Source organism: Schistocerca serialis, chromosome 5 (assembly GCF_023864345.2).
Source record: "Schistocerca serialis cubense isolate TAMUIC-IGC-003099 chromosome 5, iqSchSeri2.2, whole genome shotgun sequence".
Taxonomy (NCBI): Eukaryota; Metazoa; Arthropoda; class Insecta; order Orthoptera; family Acrididae; genus Schistocerca; species Schistocerca serialis.
In genome coordinates, this window is record NC_064642.1 from 493,926,528 (window position 1) to 493,947,487 (window position 20,960).

General features: G+C 41.4%; 1 protein-coding gene across 2 annotated transcripts in view; it reads left to right on the forward strand.

Moving 5' to 3' along the window:
• The first annotated feature begins 5,223 nt into the window (after positions 1–5,223).
• LOC126481042 (uncharacterized) overlaps positions 5,224–20,960 on the forward strand; it is a 544,233-nt gene continuing 528,496 nt past the window's right edge. For both annotated transcript variants that reach the window (XM_050104523.1, XM_050104524.1), the window contains exon 1: positions 5,224–5,319. The gene's annotated coding sequence lies outside the window, so the exon portion shown is untranslated. The remainder of the gene's footprint in view (positions 5,320–20,960) is intronic.

Below are 20,960 nucleotides of genomic sequence, written 5' to 3' on the forward strand. Positions count from 1 at the left end.
TATGCCATGTCCTGTCTGAAGTAGCTCCACTGTTTACTGCCAGGCTTAAACGGCCCAACTAAGTGACATGAACGCATGACAATTGGGGTAGCTCCACGCTATTCTACAGGGTGTTTCACTGTTAAAGGTACAAATGGAAGGAGCGAGTAGAATAAATGAAACAAGCAAATAAGTGTAGGTCCAGAAACCAATGGTTTGCCCGATGACATATGCAGAAGTACAGTCATGTCAATGTTACAACATTGTTAATGTCCAAGTATTTGGATGATATTGTTGTGGTGAAAGGAGGGGTATGTGAAACATTCATGATGGGGCACCGGCAAACTTTCTTGTGACTGTCCAGGAGTAATCAGCACGAATCGTCGACAACATGTGCATCGGTTGTGGCTCGTCAATACCATGGCCCTTCAGTTGTAAGGTGTCAGGCAAATCCAACACCTTCCATGAAAACCCTGACATGATAGCAAATCCGGCAGTATGTCACATAGCTCCGAATAAATCCTGACATTAAATTAACCAAAGTAATACGATCGACGAGTGAGCAAATGGAATACCACAGACTAACACAAGAACGCCTAAATGCATGTCATACCTTCCCACCGTGAAACAGACGCAGTTCCGAGGGGAGGAACGAGAACAGAAGCCGAGAGCTGAATCGTTTAGGCTAGGAGGCCCAACGATAAAGAACGGACACCCACGTCGCCAGCCGACCGCCAAGACCACCCCCCAGCCCATGTTAAAAGATAGAGCTCTCCAGAAGAACAGTATAGATCTTACGATGACACTAAAAGGGCCACACCGGCTGCAAGTTTTAGCGTGAGATAATACGCGTCTCTGTTACGTTGCAAACGTTAAAAACATTGCCCCACCACGAAAAGTATAACTTTTCTCATTGGACAGACAGAAATTTGTAGGAGGAGCTTAAGGTTAACATTGAGACCCTGATTGGTCAGTTGAAAACAGAGCCAGATACCTTTTTCTTAAACCAGCTTCGGTAAATTGTAGCAAGGAGAGGTTAGAGGGGAGTTGCTTCCGAGACGGCGAGGTGTGTGGAGCTGCGCCGCCCGCCGCCCCCTGACGCTAACCACCGACAAGGTAATGAACGCACGCCATGCTGCATAAGAGTCATAAGGCTTCACTCAGAACTGCAGAAGTCTCATCTGTTACATCCCCTTTTTGCGTAATACTAGTGTCGATCGTCAATTAAAGCTCATGGTATTCACATTTGCTACTAGAAGTTAAAATCTGAAACGCGATGATTTTTCTGTTATATAATTATTGAGAAGCCACATCAGCCACTGTAATTTACGACAAGTTAAATAAGTAATTAAAGATAATTGAGGGTCGCTGTAGACCATTTTGATAGTTTTCTCTTTTATGAAACTTAACTTAAACCTAGATTATAGATGTGATATGGCATAGGTCATCCTTCGATCCATTGTAGAACCTGGAAACCCATTCAGGGAATATTCGTTCACATTTTTGTTGAACGCAGTTGGTTTTTATCATCCTGTATTAAAATATTTCCTTTTATCAACAGTGCAATTTATGAATAATATTTTGTGAGTAGAATAAAAATTCCAATGGTAAACTTAACTGCTTTTTCGACGTTATTTTACCAGCTAACTAAAAATAGGAAAGCCTTGTACCCCTTCCACTAAATTTAGTTAGTATTAAGATTCTTTTACAGGGAGTGTAGTGGAGCTGACGTTGAAATCATTAAGTATTTGATTATATCATCGCTAGTCTCACTGAACTCTACTTGTCATGTGTGGTCTGGCGTCTCCTTACCAGCAACAGGTCCCAGGTTCAAACTAGTCAGTTCACTAAAAAACACGCTCAGAGCGTCGTTGCGCGAAAGTGGTAGGGAGACACGACTTAGAACAAACAGACACCACGCAGAATGTTAGACAGTCCCCTGACTTGAATCCGCTGGATTTTATTTTGTAGGGATATTCAAAAGCTTTGGTGTATTCCCGTCGTCTTGATAGTGTCGTGAACTCAGAAGAACACATTGGGGATGGTTTTCAAAGCATTCGGGACTCGTTTGGGATTTTTGAGCGTGTAGGGGCATCGATGAGTAGACGTGCTGAGCTCTGTGCGTGAGACACTTGATGTAATGTTTTCGTCCTCAAGTGCATATCTGCAGTTTAGATCCTTGGGAATCAGTTATAAGGTGTTCATGTACTCACTCGTAATAAATGAAATGTCTTCGCCGTTGCAGATATGAACCATTTCCAGCTGTACAGTAGAATGACTACAATGAAAATTTGTGCTGGGTCGGGTCTCGATCCTGGATTTCAGGTTCTACACCAGCGGTCTCCTAAAATGCTTCTGCTATCCGAACACGACCCACGACTAGACCTCGACTTCTAGATGTCGCCGTCCATGTATGATACCTGCTCGTACATCCCATCAATATTGTTCTCGTCTAGGGAGCACATTTTATTTGTTAACATATTCGTGTCAGTCGTAATACGTCATATCCGGGAAATAACCTGTATACCTCAGAGGGAAATGAAGTTGTTCATGTATTCAGAGCGAATAAGATATGGAAACCAATCCAGAACTTAGTGCAATTCTTAATGTTCTCTTCTCTGCAGAAGCAATAAAAGGTGGAACAATGATGCCCTGGGCACACTTCATCTCTAGCTGTTCCGAAATGCATCGTTGATCTTCCAGGCACACACTTCGACTGGTTGGGTGATGCAATACACCAGTAGTTGGTTATTTGTTAGTTATTATTCTCATTAGTTTTGTTCACGAAGCGTGGATCCGGTTTAGAAAAGCGTCGCAGTGAAATCAGCAACACCATCATTTCTCACTCCTCCTGCGCCCATGCATACTGAGCACGATTGCTTTCACTAACGCGGGACCGCGGCTGCATGGGACCCATGTTCAGGCTCGTCTAAATGATGTAGCAACAATACTTGTTTGCAAATAATGTTTTACCAATACTTGGTGCATATTTCGTTAATATTCGTGTTAACGTGTAATTCTGTACTGAATGTGGACATTTCCTGTACGTGTATGGGTCAGTCAAATGAAAATCAAATAGATTATTTCAAAAGTAATCGCCATAGCTGTTAATATAACTGTCTCACTGTGAGACAAGGCTGTCAGTCCCTCCATGGGAAAATTTTGGGGTTGCTTACGGAGCCGTGATTGTACTCAGGCGAGGAGCAAAAAGTATAACTCGGTCGTTAGCCATCAGACCGTACCCATTCCGGTGTGGGTGTAAGGCCTAAGTATCTGCAATGGAACTGGGGCCTTGGACGGACTTTGGTTCTGCATTTAAAAATGTGGAATGCTAATATTATGCTCCATGACAACAGTTAATTGGAAGAAGAGCTAACCGTAAGCCATGTAAAGTCTGAAGCTATATCTACATTTCGAACCGTCGCCTCCAGACAAAATATTGTTTTCATTAGTATTGCAAAAATGTCTAGATCTTGAAACTTCCTGGCAAATCAAAACTGTGTGCCGGACCGAGACTCGAACTCGGGATCTAGGCAAAGGTCCCCAGTTCGATTCTCGGTTTTGCACACAGTTTTGATCTGCCAGGAAGTTTCATATCAGCGCACACTCCGCTGCAGAGTGAAAATCTCATTCTGTCTAGATCTTGTTTATTGTATGTTTTTCGTGAATATATTGACAGACTAATCAACGTCATTTTATCTGTGGTAGGATTTTGGTTCAAATCCTAAAATCTACCTTGGTGTTAAATCTACCTTAGTATTCTAATTATACTAAAACAACAAAATTTATTCTAATAAAAACTGTCAGAGATTAGCAAAATTTGTTGAATTGCTTAAAATATAATTACAGAATGAGCAAGGGAAAGAAAATTCAAGTGAGTCATTGCGTAGTTTGGAAGTAGAATTTGAAGTTCATTAAAATCATTCATTTTTTAAAAAAGAAAACCTCCAACGTTAGAGTGATATCCAACAAATTTAAGATGAATGTTTAAATTTTCTTCTGCATTCCATTATTTCATTGCGACAAGAATGTATTCGTGCATGTGTACTTGTGCTAATGGAGTATCTGTGTAAACAAAGTAGGTCTGCAGGTTAACTTCCACGATAACTTTATATGTTGATTGATTCAGAACCATACAGATTATTTTCACAGTCATGAATATGAGGTAGCTATTTTATTGTTAATTAGCGTCCCATAGTAAAGGCCAAAAGTAATAGTCCTCTCATGAAACAGTTAGTCGGGAAAGTTTATTTATTTGAAATCTTGAGTTTAAAGTTTGAAATTATCTTGCTTACTAAAATATACATCCGATTTGCACTGGCTATCTTCCTACATCCTACAACGTCTAGTAACGAACTGCTTTGCGAGACCTCGCTAAGATGTTTTAAATCCTGCATTTTTCTGTAGGCCTATACTGGTTATGGTGTGTTCCACTTTGGTGGAGCTGCATTATAGTGATACAATCTGAATGAAAGCAGTACAATGATATCGTTCCCCTCCAGCTCCCGTCCACATTGAGCATAAACACTTTCATAACTGCGTGGGCCACATAAACAGACTCGAAATGAAGTCCATCCTATTGTTTTCACAATCCTGGCTCCACTTTTGTGGAGTAGCGTTACAGCGACAGATGCGAATCAAATCAAGTGATTAGAGGGCTGAATAGATGAGATCTTATAAACAAAAAAAGTAAAATAAAATAAAAAAGTGGAATATTACTTTCTTCAACGAGAACTGTAGGGGCTATAAAGTATTTATTATACTTCGAAAATACCCCCTTCTCTCCGACGCCAAGAAATCAGGGCAGCAAAAGAAAACAACTGATTAGAGAAAAGATTGGTATCGTTAAATAAGTTGTTCGTTCTTCATTGTAATAATGCATACATTCATCGCAAAACGTGTTGTGTGACTTTCGTTCGGAATATTTTTCCGTATCAGTACAGCGCGTGCCTTACTACACTAAGACGTTCCGAAAAGAGTGTGGCTAGTGAAGAAACACCTAATAATATATGACCCACATAATCGGGTAACTCTTCCTCATGTCAAGGACTAAAAAACTTCAGTACCCTTATAGTGACAAAGAAGAAACCCATATCTGCTGCGCCAAGCTGCAACCGTTACTATCGGTAGCGGTTTCTTCTGGGATCTGTCCAGACCAGCGCGCCGGAGTGAAGCGACTGGCGGTGAGCCGTGACGCAAGTACTTGCGAAAACTGACCGCGCGCGGCGCTGCAGTCGATGCGCAGTCTGGAGCGTGCGCAGAACGTCGCTAGCAGTGGAGGTGTTCAGTACGACGGGGCCGTCCGTCGATAACCGTCAAGACGCCGTAGGCTGCTTGCAGGTGAGGCTGGCGGGCCGGCCGGCGCGCGCGTTTTCTGCTTCTTACAGCACACGTGTCTCGCCCTCGTAATTTTTCGTATTCCGCTCACGTTATTGGTGACTTATCTTATGAAACTGACGAAGTTTGCGCTTTAACATGCACATATTCTGTTTGTAACCCCCTTACTTGATACTTAATTCGTTCGACGGTTAAATCCATGTAAACAAACAAAATACATGTTTTCTTTTCTTTTTTTCTTCAATCAGCACAGTGCATTATTAGTAGCTACTTTGGCAGCTAATCACTGCTCGTTATCACATGTAGGATACCAGTGAGTTATAAAAACAGAAAAAAGTTCCCTTGGACTGTATATTTTAACAGTGCTGGTCGGCGTGTGTGGTCTCGTAAATAATTAACGAATAGTATTGAAATCGAGTCGTTACGACATTATAGCGTGGCATCTAAATCTATCAAAGTTCAAAATAAATTTAATGCTTTTCTTTCACAAAGGTAGGTACACAACAAACAGAATACAAAGCAGGTACTTCAAAGTTCGCACAAGAATGTTCTGTCGTCACGAAAACTATATTTCATTTCCCATCACCTAAATTTCAGGAAAATATTAGGTTTTTTGTCGGTGATCAGTAGACAAGGAGATCAGAAGACAGTAAATGCGATTGTTAGATGCTCGAAATTCGCCGACGCTTGGGAAGCAATGTTTGTTGCAGTAACCTCACGTCAGTCCGAGCGAATCGGGAATCGGCTGTTAGGATTTTCTGTCCATGAATTACGAGTCAAGTGTCTCCACTTCGGTAATTTTTTCACAAATGCAGTGTGAATTGCATTTGCTGACGAAATCTAATCTACATTATATAGTATACCTCTTACTCCGTAATCCTTTGAGTCATTACACTATTAGACAAATATCTGTTTACCTTGTCATTCGGCTAGAAGATTTTGTGCTCGTGGGTGGTGGCCACACAGTTCGTAAATATTTAAAGAAAGTCGTATTTGTATAACAAGAGGAGATGATTATCAACAGCGTTCGGAATATATCAATATGATTTTTCTTTGTATGATTATTAATTTTATTTTACATGAATTTTGGTGAAAAATATGGTATATTTTTAATAATGCATGTCCTCCGAACTTCGTTCTGTGTATGGTATTTAGCGTTGACAATTTTATTTGAAAAAATGTTTTTGAAAATCTAATACATATTATGCAAGCACTTTCCATATATTCAACACTTGTTTTCTGAATCATTGACCACCACGTCGCGAGAGAGAATTTTGTCTCCAGTCTTGATTTATTTTTACCATAACCTGCACTTCTGTTGTAATGTACTCTGAATTTAAATGTGTTACAACATTTGTTTTCGTTTCGATCCTCATAGTTCGTGAGCTGGTTTTCAAAATTTGGATATAAAGCAAGACTTATCACAACATTATTATTATTAGGCAGTGAGAGATAGATCATACTTGTATTTTTTGTTGTTGCTAACGAGTAAACACTGATTGTAGTCATAAATATCCGACAGTTATCTTGAAATCTTTATGGTAACAGAAGATCGAAAGGAGAAAATAAATAATAATGGTCGCTATTTTTTTCGTTTAGCAAGAACTTTTAGTGTGTAGATAATAACCTTTTTTGAATGTTCGTAAGTTATCAAATCCTGTCCGCGTTATTTTGTAACATTCATTGTTGGAATACTTGCCGCCATATGTGACTGCCCCGTAGCTGGGGGGGGGGGGGGGGGGGGGTCTTTTCAGTGAGCAAAAAAAGGTGTGGTATCAGCACGAAAATTTCAGGTTCCAACTTGCTGTTGCACCGCGACTACTACTGAGGTTACTCTCTCGTTGGGATAAAATCACTAAATTTGAAAAACAACGGCGGCAGTGTAGGAGACGAACATGCTAGCCCTCTGTATTCATGTGCTTAGCAGTAGGCAACATAGACGAATCGAACACAAAGTAATAATAAAATGGTGTACATTGGTTATATTATAGAAAAGAATTTGTAGTATTTATAAGATATTCGCACTGAATTTTAATTGTCAGGAGTTCACGTCTGACATGTTCTCTTCGCGCTAATAGGGGCGCTGCAGCGGCACAGAGGAAAAGCAAAATCGGCAGATAAATGGCCGAAACGCCTTTACAGCCTTTACACAGAGCGACCGAAAGCTGTGACACCGTTTTACTAATTGGAAGGGAAGAAACCAAAATAAACGTATATCCATAGAAAGAAATATTGTCTAATAACATGGCTGTAAGAAGCTACTTAATCATCACAGCACAGATACTAAATATACCGTCTTTAAACAGGTATGCAATAAAAACTAGCATACTGATCAAAGGAAAAGCTGGGAGTTGAACGTAGCAAGCTCTATCTTCTGTGAGAACACTTTTAAATGCACTGAGGAACCGCAGTGTATACAGTAAGGGAATTTCCCTACGTGTCATCTCCTACAAAACAGTTTTACTTGTTTACACTGGTTGACAGTCGCGGGGTTACGGCGGCAGCATCATGTCGGGGCCATTAACTCTTCTCGAACTTCACAGGCAAGTAGCGTATGAATTCCTTACGTCTCCATTACTTCACACATTCAGAGTGATACTGCAACCTAGATGCACACATTTATTCCACTTCTTTTACTGTATATTCCCTAGTTTTAGTGAATAGTCGGTTATTATTATCGTTCATGATACCGTTCGTTACCATTGGTGTAGCTCTTGGACCCCAAACTTGCTTTAAAGCTTCGCTGCAGTAAGTCAGACAGCAAGTGGAAAAAAAAAGTTGTAGTATGGTGTGAATGTAATGTTAAACTGTATATAAGTGTCAGGTCGATGGAAGGCCATCTCCATTAAGATCTTGTCCAGTAAAACTCTGTTGTTCAAAGCAACCGCCTGGCTGATAAATGCTTTAGTTTTTTCAAGTAGGGTTCTGTCCTAAGAAACTTATCCGTTTTATTGTTTCAATTTTGTCTTTCTTGTTTTGAAGCACACTCACCTCTTAATGAGCTAAATGTAGTTTTAATACTGTCATGAATCTTCTTGTTTTTACATAGCTGCTCAACATTGTAATTAAACAGCGGGAGTAATGATTGATAACTCTCCCATCCTCATTTTTAGTAGCTTATTCACTCTTATTTTCCATTTTCATTACTGGAAACTTGTGTTTGAAAGTGTTATAAATTACTCACCAGTATCGTTATTCAGTCCTTATTTCCTTTACGATTCTGGACAAATTACTCCGTCATATACTTTTGTTTATACTCACAAATGCCGCAAAGGTGCCCTGTATATATCTTAATTACTTCTGTACACTTATCTTATTGGATATCTTTACTTTTCTGAAACTTTTATGATTATTTCGTAGCACAATTTTTATTTCTAATTTTCTGTATGTTATTACTGGAAACAATCTACAAGCGTCAAGATCCCCTTCCTGTCAAATATTGCTATTGAGACTGGTGAGCAAGAAATTACTAAATGTGTATGTCTGCTTGTGACATGGATTCTGGTGGTAGAAAAATAGAGGAAGAAGAAACTGGAGGTATTTCCGACGTCATGTTACAGAAAAACGCGGTATATGTTACAGATAAATGAGCGAAATGATGTTTGGGAATACTTGATGCATGAAGTCTGTGAAACATCTTAAGAGAGAAAAAAAAAATACGTTGGTGACACATTTACCGAGACAATAAAGGTAGTCGTACGGGGGAAAATTGCACGCGGTGACAAAGGTTGAACATTGGTGTGCGGAAATGAATCGTTGAGGGTGACACTCTTAAAGATATTCGTATTTCCTGAAATGTTTCTCCATAACTAGCTAGAAAATTTTCAACGGAAACGAAAACTAAAGGATACGATGACTAAACAAAGTAAGCGAAGATGTGGGTTATGCTACCCACCGTGTCTGTGCGTGGCTTGTGTTGCGTCATGATGAGCCACTCACACAACTGAAGCCACCGCCCATATCCTATCTAGAAGAGAAACATAGTAGCAGTTGGCGTATTTTCCCCACAAACCAGAATTGCTGGCCTGGTTAGTCGTCGTCAAATGACTGTGGATTATAGTGCTGCGACGATTGCAACTTAGGAGAGGCTAACAAAGAGCGGAATTTTACATATTGTGTGCATACAGTGTGGCACAAGCAAAACATGATTGAACTTTTAGGTGATTTGAGGGTATACAGGATGCGAAATTTAGTACACAGATCTGCCACGTCCGAGTCCAGGAAGCAGCGCATTAGCGCTCTTGGCTACCCTAGCGGGCCTCACAAGCACCAATATCGTGGAACGATAAAATAGTGTTAACAGAGCACGATCCTGGCACTGCCGAATTCCGGCTTTTTCTACTACTTACACGAGGCATAACACGATTTTGTGACTAATAACCAACGTTCAGCTGAGATATCTGAATCGGAAACCCGTTGCGTAATCTTTCCTTTTATACAGAATGTACAGGGACGCAGAAGTGTATATGTCTGTAATACACGCTGTTTAAAAAAGTGTGGCATATTCCTACGGGACGTAGCATTGGTTAAAACTATAAAAAAGTACAAATAACTTTCTGGGGTGGGCAACTGCGGCTCAGAAACATGGTGAATAACAATAAAAAACGCTGAGTGACCATTCAAATTATCATAAAATTATAACGATTAAAAAGATGAAGCGTTCCCGAAAGCCTTACAGCTGTATGAAGGTTCTGTATTCGCAAGTACTTGTTTCAAGTCAGTATAGACGCATCTTCTTGTTTATAATGTTTATATTTTCATAATGTTGATTGAGTATTTCGGTGTCTCGCCATTCTGGAAGTTATCCACGTTAAGAGTCAAAGCATTTCCGTAGGTTGTCATAATAAAAATCAGTGCACCCAAAAGATGTTTATCACAAAGCTTGACAACTGAATGAACCAGGCCAGATATATTACAGTAATCGGTAGACATCAGCTGTATATATAAACTTAAAATCCGCCGTATACCCAACAGGCCGATGTGGTCTAAGCAGCCCGTGGAATCCATCAATACACTCCGGTGTTTGTATACAGCTAGTGTCTACCAAATCCTGTAATATTTTCTACGTTGTGGTATTCCGCGCCCAACTACCTTCAACGCTAAGTAGCTTGGAAACGGCGCAACGCATCAGATTTGTTCTTAGCAATTATTTCTCAACACAACCTACCCCTCGACACCCTTGCAAACTTTTCAGTCTGTTTCTGACCACCCTGTACTACGCAGCTTTCTGCCTATTCAGGCTGCTAGTTGACTCAGTGCCGACCCTGGACTCTCATATAATGATACTGGGTTTAATTTCGTGGTCCATCCTAAGTCACTTGTGGTATATTCCAGTAACGTGAGTAATCGTTTCCCTTCCCACCTCAAAGGGGGGAAATCATCTGAAAGATGACGTCGATCCAATTCGCGCAAGTCGTACAAGAATGGCGCCAGCAGCGCCACTATGAGGATGCAAATCAGGTTTGCTTTAAACAAATGGTTCAAATGGCTCTGAGCACTATGGGACTTAACATCTGAGGTCATCAGTCCCCTAGACTTAGAACTAACCTAAGGACATCACACACACACACACCCATGCCCGAGGCAGGATTCGAACCTGCGACCGTAACAGTCGCGCGGTTTCAGACTGAAGCGCATAGAACCGCTCGGCCACCGGGGCCGGCTTTTCCCATCTCATATTCTTTCTAAACAAGACGATCTTGCATTAAGACACCACTCACAGATCTCACTAAATTGACAAATCATCCTACGACTGTTTGGCTCTTTCAACATTATGTAGAGTGTGTACTAGGCTTGCAGCCTCACTTTACCTCTTAAACCCGTCGAGAGAGAGGCTGTCAAGCAACGAATGCTGATAGCACCTCTGATTACTCTAGTCTCAAAGATCTGCAACTCGTTCGTTGGATGAGAAAAATACAGATAGTTTGACTTTTCACGTTTTCCCGGCAGGTCAATTGCAGATACTCTTGTAGAATTTGCCGCCGGGTAACAATGTGTAACAAGAATAAGATATCACTCTGCTGCGGAGTGTGCATTGATTCAGAACTTCGTGGCGGATTGAAAAGTGCCCTTTTGCGGGCAAGCGCTCTATCAACTGAGGTATCCAAACACAACTCACATCTCGCCCTTACGGCTTTGCTTCTGCCAGTTGGTAAGGTAGAAGGAGGGGTACTGCCGGAAGTAAAGATGTGAAGGCGAGGTATGGGTGGTGTTTGGACAGCTTAGTCAGCAGAGTACTCCGCAGAAGGCAAATGTCCGGGGTTCGAGTCCCTGTCTTTCACACAGTTTTAATCTTCGAAGAAGTTTCAAATTATGTAAATCCCACAATACTGTTTCGAAGCGGCTGTTCGACATCTTCAGCCCCACCTCGTAGCAATAAGTACCGTAACCGCCTGAAGACGTCGAACAGTTCGAAGAAATATTGTGAGACTTAAATAACGTTAACCAGTGCAAACCAAGAAAGTATACTTGCTACAGGGAGGCTATTAACAGACTAGCTCGGCCTCAATAAGACGAAAGCAGTTAAGCATAACAAAAGAATAACGTCACTTCAGAGAAGGAAACACATGGCTAGAAATGTATCAAGTAACCTTTACTTTAAAACAACTGAATTCCTTATCTACTGAGCAGGATCAAGTTTTCGCCACGCTTACGGATATCACCCTAGTCCTAGCCCCTCCTACTCCAGAGTAATATTGAAAACTCTTCTATTTAATTCTCTATTACTACGCCCCTCTCTACTTCCCACCCAACCACACTCATCTAAAACAGATAAAATGATTCGGTACTTTATCATTGTGTTGGTCGGATAGTTGCTCACTGCTTAAGCGTACACTCATTCACTACTTTTCCAGCCTTCGTTCTCAAGTTCTACCGTCCACTATTCGCACGTGACACTTTCAGCCTGTTGTGCATGTCCCTCCCTTCTTTTCTCTGTACTCTTCCCCTAGTTCAACAATCACCTGCTTCCCACATTCTGCTCAAGTTCTCCTCCTCTACAAAACTTTCAAGACATCATCCTTGGGTCACGTAATGGCCATTCCCTTGTTTACGTCTTCCTGACTGGACTTTTTGCAATGGCGACCAAATTCAGAAACTACGGTAAGTGTGCTATCCTGGCCACATGTCACCGCGTGAGAGCTCCCAACACCCACTAAGCCGACTGGAACATCCTCAAGCCCTCTTACTCAGCTTATCTACGAGTTGTCGAGGACAGTCTCACTCTGTCGACCATATGCACAGAATACCCACGTCACCTCATTGCCATTTACCATCCATCGTTTACTTCTGAATCCCCAAGGCACCAGGTGCTTTGCCTCTCGTACAGAGAAACTAAAGTTTCACAGAATGAGATTTTCACTCTGCAACGTACTGTGCGCTGATATGAAACTTCCTAGCAGATTAAAACTGTGTGCAGGCCGAGACTCCGGAAACATCCCCCAGGCTGTGGCAAAGCCATGTCTCCACAATATCCCTTCTTCCGGGAGTGCTAGTTCTGCAAGGTTCACAGAAGAGCTTCTGTGAAGTTTGGAAGGAAGGAGGCGTGGTACTGGTAGAATTGAAGCTATGAGGGCGTATCGGGACTCGTGCTTGGGTAGCTCAGTCGGTAGAGCACTTTCCCGCGAAAGGCAAAGGTCTCGAGTTCGAGTCTCGGCCCGGAACACATTTTTGATCTGCCAGGAAGTTTCGACTAAAGATTCATTTGAGAACGGCGCGGTACAACTGTCACAAGCCTGTTCAGTCCCAGCTTACGCTCCGTCACTAAAAACATCGTTGTCTACGGGAAACTTAATATACGCCACCACTTTGCAAGCCCACGTATGCGAGCGGTGCCTCACTGCACATAAAATGTTTTCTTGTTACAAACTGGCTTCCATTCTACTGTCAAATCTTTGTCTCCCCTCACCATTCCACACAATCAAAATCAGAAATAGTGGAAAACACAGTTCCGGCTGTGGCAGCAGATCTTTGGATACTACAATTTTCGACGCAGGTCAGCATCTTTATCGAGCGATAACAGCTGAAGTCGGAATGCTTGCAACGATTACATTTTAGTCGCAGGTCTGAGCGTCGCAGATTCACTGCCATCAACTTCTAACTTGATAATGCCATTGTGCAGGGTCGAATCTAGGAACACGCTGTTGCAGCTACATCTGCGTTTGCCACCATTGCTATAATCCCGCAGGAGTGGATTAGCTCACGCTCTCAACGTGGACATGTCAATAAAAAATTTTAATAGACGTTGCGTCATCTGATTTTGTCCTGTGTCGTACTGCCTCCGCTGCTGAAGGTCACAAAGTTTTCCATCGTCGAAAAATCCTGGCCTTTCTTTCTGTTCTTCCGTTGCCGTAACGCTAAAACTGTCTCGTGCAGCATACTATCATTCTGGAATCCTCCGCTTCTTACTTGAGCCTAAGATCCTTCCAGTTTTTTGGCGCCAGTTGCAAGGAGAAACTTTTCCCCGCTGGAGAGAAAAAGTCACAACCTGGCTTGGGCTTTCGTTCTGTATTTGTCTAGTGTTCGTTAATGTCATACCAGTGACAAAACGTTGTATCGTGGTTCTCTGGGAACGGTTATACACCTCATAAATACACCAGAATGAGTTATAAGATAATCTTTAAATAATAAATTGATGTAAAACCTGGTCGCAGTTTCAACTTTAGCCTCAGTATGACTAAAAGTATTAAGAATAATACTGTATATTTTTAAAGAAGGTGAATTTTTTTACCAGATTTGTTTACATATTTTGTAACGGAAATGTGGTCATAGTAAGTAAAGAATACCGTCTGTGGTTTCGTAATTGCATCTTGCTCGTTTCAAGCATGCTGATCCACGTTTTCAACAAACTACGTGTGTGTAGGGTACGGTACCTAGCGCTTAGAACTTACTCCGAAACAGGCACATGAATTCCACTACATAACGGTGTTCTATACATAGTTTTGTAGTAAAATAAATTGACTGATACGTAAATATCATCCCATGTTGTGAACTAAAATGTAGTAAATTAAGTTAAAAATTATAAATACATGCTAGCATTAATGTTTATTATTATTATTATTATTATTATTATTATTATTATTGTTCACAGATTAACAATACAAAAAAATCTCAGGGTCTATTTTACTGGATACAGACGCAACTTAATAACCGAGCAAGTTGTGAGCGCGGGAAGGGGAGTGGGTGGGTGGGGGGGGGGGGGGAGGCATATGCGGCTGATCAGATGTTGGGGCGATGAATCGAATGATTTCGTTGACGGCTTTGAGATGACACCCTATATGGAGGCTGATGTTGCACAAGAGAATTGCACTGTAAGACTGTCCATCCGATATGGAATGCTAAACGAGGATGTTTCAAAGTGACGAAAGACATTAGAATGAAAACAAGCATCCGACAAACTGGAAACTGCACCAGCAAGCCAAATTTAGAACACTTTATGCCAAGTATCATGCGAACCACTTTCCTCAGGAATCTCCGGGTCCTCTTCTCACTGATCGGATCGAACGTTGTCCTAATTGACCGGCTGCTCCAGCGGGTGCCCCTACTCGACCGTATTTAATTCCCTCACTTTGCCCTTCAGGGTGCTGAAATTTGCATCGCATCGTCTTTGCAATTGGTGGGCCCGTATTAGAATTTCATCCAGTGAAACATAGATACTTCGTAACCACCTTTCCCAGTCTTCGTACAGGGTGACAAAATTTCCGACTTTGTGAGTCGGAAAGTCCCTCGACGGTAGCTGGCATGTGGTATGGGAAGTTCTGCATCTACATCTACTTACATACTCCGCAACTCACACTATGGTGCGAGGCGGAGTACAACTAGTAGTCATTTCCTTTCCTGTTCTACTCACAAACAGAGCCCCAGTTCCTCGTATCTTCGTGGTCCTACACGAAAAATATGATGGCGGCAGTAGAATCGTTCTGCAGTCGTCTCCAAATTCCGGTTCTCTAAATTTTCTCAGTAGTGTTCCTCGAAAAGACCGTCGTCTTCCTTCCTCCAGGGATTCCCATTGGAGTTCACGAAACATCTCTGTAATACTTGCGAATACTGGTAACAAACTAGCAACCCGCCTGTGAATTGCTTCGATGTCCTCGTTTCAGCCGACCTGGTGCGAATCCCAAACACTCCAACAGCACTCAAGATTAGGCCTCAATAGCGTCCCTTACGCGGTCTCCTTTACTAAGGAACCACATTTTCCTAAAATTCTCCCAATAAAACTAAGTCCTCCCTTCGCTTTCCCTACCACAATCCTCGCATGTTCGTTCCATTTCAGATCGCTTAACAACGTTACGCCCAGATTTTTAAATGACGTGACTGTGTCAAGCAAGACACTACTAATGCTGAATGTGAACATTACGGGTTTGTTTTTCCTACACATGAGCATTACCTCACATTTCCCTACATTTAGAACTAGCTATTATTCATCACACAAACTAGTAATTTTTTCTAAGTCATCTTCTATCCTGCTACAGTCACTCAACTTCAACACCTTCCACAGTAACAACAACAACAAACAACCCTAGACTGCTACTCACCCTCTCCGCCAGATCGTTTATGTATATAGAAAATAATAGCGGTTCTATAATAATTTCCTGGAGCACTCCTGACGATACCCTTGTCTCTGAGAAATACTCGCCGTCGAGGACAATGCTCTGGACTCTTACTACTTAATAAGTGTTCGAGCCACTCACATATCTGTGAATCTGTTCCATTTGCTCGCACCTTCGTTAACTATCTGCAGTACGACATCGTATCAAATTCTTTTCTGAAATCTAGAAATATGGAATCTGCCCGCTGCCCTTCATCTATAGTTCGCAGTATATCATGCGAGAAAAGAGCAAGTTGAGTTTCGCACGAACGATGCGCTCTGAAACCGTGCTGCTTCATGGACATAAACTTTTCGGTCTCTAGGAAATTTGTTGTATTCGAACTGTTCTAGAATTCTGCAGCAAACCGATGATAAGAATATTAGTCTGTAATTTTGCCTTTTCTTTCTTTTACCCATCTTATATAAAAAAAAGTCACCTGCGCTTTTTTCCAATCTGCTGGGACTTTGTGCCGGACGAAGATTTGCGATAAATGCAAGTAAGGAGTCGATGCCGTAGAGTAAAACCGATTTGCGATTCTATCCGGGCCTGGCGACTTATTTGTTTTCAACTCTTTCAGTAGCTTATCTACGCCATACAGCATCTTGTGCGATGATGAAACGATGGTGTGTTTATCCGATTCTCCAACGTGAATGATTTCTTAAACGCGAAATTTATAATATTGGCTTTCGTTTTGCTGTGTTCTATTGCCACTCCTGACTTGTCGTCGACAGGCTGGGCAGAAACCTTAGAGCCGCTTAGCGATCTTACATAGGGCCAGAAAATTCGCTATCGTTCACATGTTTTTCTCGTTGTGGCGGTTCCCAACACTAGTTGCTAGCCGGATTTTCTTGGGAACACGGCTGATAATTCCTTCAAATGTTGCCGAGAAGGCTTGTTTGTTACGCTAATGCCTGTAAGCCTTCACCCAAGCGCCCCAGGGCTCGGGGGCGGCCCTCTGCTGTCAGTCTTCAAACGGGAAGGCCTTTCAGAGCGAAGCAAACACTTCAGTTAAACCGCACCTGTCTGACTCGCCAAAGTCTTACTAGGACCAAGTGCGGGTAAATGGCGCCCTTTAGCCCTGAGCCGAGTGTAGCGTACTTCACGTCAGTGCGGGTTGTATCCTCTTCATCATCAGCCAGCACAAAACCTTCACGTTGGTGATAACGTCCAGGACCAGAACTGAGACCTGAAGTGAGACAGGGCTGTACATACACCTTGCAGTCAAGAAATTTGGTAAAAATATTACAGTAATAGTATAAGAACTCAAAAGTTTAAGATTAGCTGATGAAGTAATTCTGTCAGAGGCGATAAGAGACTTGGAAGGAGAATAGAATATAATGGAATAGCTAGCGTCTTGGTGAGGTTATAAGACAGACATCAATGTAAGTAGAACAAGAATAATGGAATGTGGAGCATTACATTTGCTGTTTGGGTAGCAAAATACCTCATGATGGTCAGAGTAGAGAGGATATATAAAGCAGAAAGATAAATTTGTTAATATCCAGTACATTTTACGTGCTAGGAAGTCTTTTCTTGGGAGTATTTGAAGTGTGACCTTGTACGGAGTGAAACATGGATGACACAGCTCATCCAAGAAGAGAACAGAAGATTTTGATACAGGGGAATGCTGAGGATTAGATTCGTAGATCGAGTATCTGAACAGAACTGGGGAGAAAATCAATTTATGACACAACTGACTGAAAGTACGGATCGATTGGTAGGACACATCTTGGGCCACCAAGGAACCGTTAGTTTGTTAATGGAAGGAAATTGAAATTAATTTCAGCGACTGAGCCCTTGACATCAAAAATACAAAATGATGTTGGAGAAAATGACGTTCCGTTTGTGGAGACTTTGAGTGACTTGTTGTAAGGCTTTAAGTTTTGACTCTGTCACTTTTTCTGATGCAATAAGAACCAGTTTCGCCCTTCAAAGGCCATCTGCAGATGTTACATGCGGCATTTGATGGACAAGTACTGATGCTTTGTCAATAGTTCACAACGCATGAACATTTACTCATCAAATGCTACCCATAGCATCTGAAGGCGGCATTTAAAGGCGAAAGCGGTAATTATTGTATTAAAAGAAAGTGACTGAGTCAAAAATAAAAGAAACTTAAAAAATGATGTGGTTAACCAGTACTGTCGGCCGCGTATGGTACTCTGATTAACCCGTGCAGGTCCAGGAGTCTATACGGTCATGGATCAGCGATTACTGTGTTATCGAGGGGAGGAGGGACGGAAACTTTGCTCAAGTTCCTTCTAAGCTGTGAGCTGAGAAAAGAGCGCTTCACACGCCAAGCTGCGTTGACTCGACATGTTGAGAAAAAGAAAAGGGCAGTAGGCCGTTGCATTAACTATAATTTTCCGTTATGTGCTCTTCAGTTTTCAAGTTTATACATAACAAAGGAATAAATAAAATCATAAATAAATACATGAGAAAAAACGGAGCTTCAAGAGAAAGATGCGAATGCGAAGAAATACTAAACGCCTGGCCGTAATTAAAAGCAAATGCACTGCTGATAACTTCTTAAGAGGACAAAACAGATGCTTGGTTATAGTAAGTGCTTTGTCAGTCCTTGTTAGGTGGGAGGTGTTGAATACAAAGAGCAACTCATCAGCTAGTTTTCATTAAACGCATGCAAACAACTCACAATAAAGAAAAAGGGAAGAATTATCTTGCTTCATTTGCACACACGCGAATCTTCTTTTTCTTTGCCGAAACCTGTCTTCCCGGTACAAGCCTTCTCTCTCTCTCTCTCTCTCTCTCTCTCTCTCTCTCTCTCTCTCTCTCTCTCTCTCTCTGGTGGTATTCCCGCTTTGATTACGGTCTTAAGCGGTCATTCGCCTCGGACACTGGTGCCCCTTAGCATTACTGCGGCGCCACTACAACGAATTTTTCTGCACATCGTCATAGTTTTAACAAACTGCAGATGTAAAACAGAAATGGGAAACGGGCGCAGTATTGCCTGAACGGGTGTGGAAAATCACCTCGGAACTATTCCTTGACGTGAGTATCACAAATAACTGTGTTGCCACACCACATTCCTGTCTCGCAAGCTTTCTGTACACACAGAAGGACCTGTATATTAATCATTTTAAAAGGTATACTATCTCGGCACAAAAGAAACTAGACTTTGCGCATTATTGTCACATTGTGATAATGAGAACTCAAGGCGACGACTCCTACCTGAAAACTTTAAGAAACAGTCAGTCTCGTTTCTTTTGTGGCGGACGTCGAACACGGAATTTTCCGGCGGATTGCAATGACACGTCTGTAGTAAACTGATTGCTCAACAGCCACTGCGGTGTTCGATTTTGAACTTGTCACAGCGTAAGAATATAGTTAAAGGACGAAAAAGAATCGTGCACCAACACACCACGCCAGATAATTCATTACTAGTATGAGCAGTTATCAGTGTAAGATAGTTTTGACTACTCGTTAACTCGTAATGTAGTTTAGCTTGAGTCATGGAGACGGTGCTGCGCTCTAGATAACCTAACAAAAAAAAGACGCATTCGGCATTCATTCTAGGTAATGTCCCCAAAGCATTAAAAAGTGCTTGGCAACGTGTCATTTTATTGCATCCCAATTTAAGGTTATTTCCGGTTACATAATGTGTGGAACGTGGGAAAATTGCTGCTTATGTGCACCTCATCGAGCTGTTAGCAAATTCATTTTACCTCCGCGGTTCCTGCGGAAGATGTACACAGGGGCCTGTGGAATATAAGTTTATTTCGCTCTGAAAAGTAATTTCTGCAATCACTTTTCCGTTTCTGAAGAATTTCAGATTTTGCACCGTTTTTATTAGTCTTATAACGCACTTAAGTATTAACGTTGACCTTTTTTTTTTGTATACGGTCGGTATCTCCTGTTAATCAAAGCTAATTTTCGTCATCTGTCTGATCAGGTTACACAGTTATTTTATACTATCAGTTTTTCCATAGCCGAACTCCTGTTTGCTAGTAGTCTACTAATGAACAGAAGCAGCCCGCTATTTGTTTCTCCCACAACTAAACGTACGTGATTATTTCGCTTCAAATTTACCACTTAACCGAAGTAGGTGCCGCAGAGATTAATACACTCCACTCAAATTCTGGGCGAGTAGGTTTCAAATTCTCGCCCATAGAATTTGATTTAGAAATTTTGACTCGTATTTATTAACTCATGAATACCACCTGTCTCATTCTTGTACAATAAGAGACGATGTCTCACCTTCATAAATGTCACCTCATCTCGTTGCTCCTAACTGTTAGTATGAAATGAGTCGTTCAAGTTTATAAATCGCGTCGTCGGAAAATGACGCTTTTTGAAACGAAGTACACAAACTTTACGTGTCCCTACAGTTAGATATATTGTCTGTAAACAAGACACACAGCTTATACCACTGGCATCTGGAATGTTGTGGAGATATCTTTAGCGCATGCAGATAAAAAAGTAATGGCATAAGAAATCAAATGGAATGAAAGTAGTATGTAACGAACCACTGGAGATAATGAGTGCATTAAACCAATACACTAAAAGATCCCTGAAGACCCTCCAGAATTTTGTCATTGGATCACGGATTCACCCTGTTTAGTGATTATTGGAAGAATGAGGAAAATCAGTCGACTTGTAGACAATGCGGAAAGGAATAAAAAAGTGATGTAGTATTTTTCACACAAATATTTGAAGGTGTACTGCTGAGCTTCTGTGGCTTAGAAACAGGTCAGAAGAACGTAAAAGTAAGTAAACTGAACGTAAAATAATTGCGTTATAAAGATTACATGTAGCTGCATCGCATAAAGAAACTCATTGGTCGCAAAATACAAGAAAAATTTCAGCAACCAACCGAAAGCTTTGGAAACAATCTTTCTAGGTAGCGTTACTTGCTGAGCAAATGTGGCATAGGTTTTCTTGGCTGCCTGCTCAGGTCACAAACTGTTTCCGAAACATTCCCCCTTTGACAAAAATGTTTGATGTAAATTATTGAACAAAAAAGGAAGAGGACTATTTGTCTGCACATTATCTGTACTTTCTACAGGTGATGCTTCCGTATGCATCAAAAATTGCCTTTTA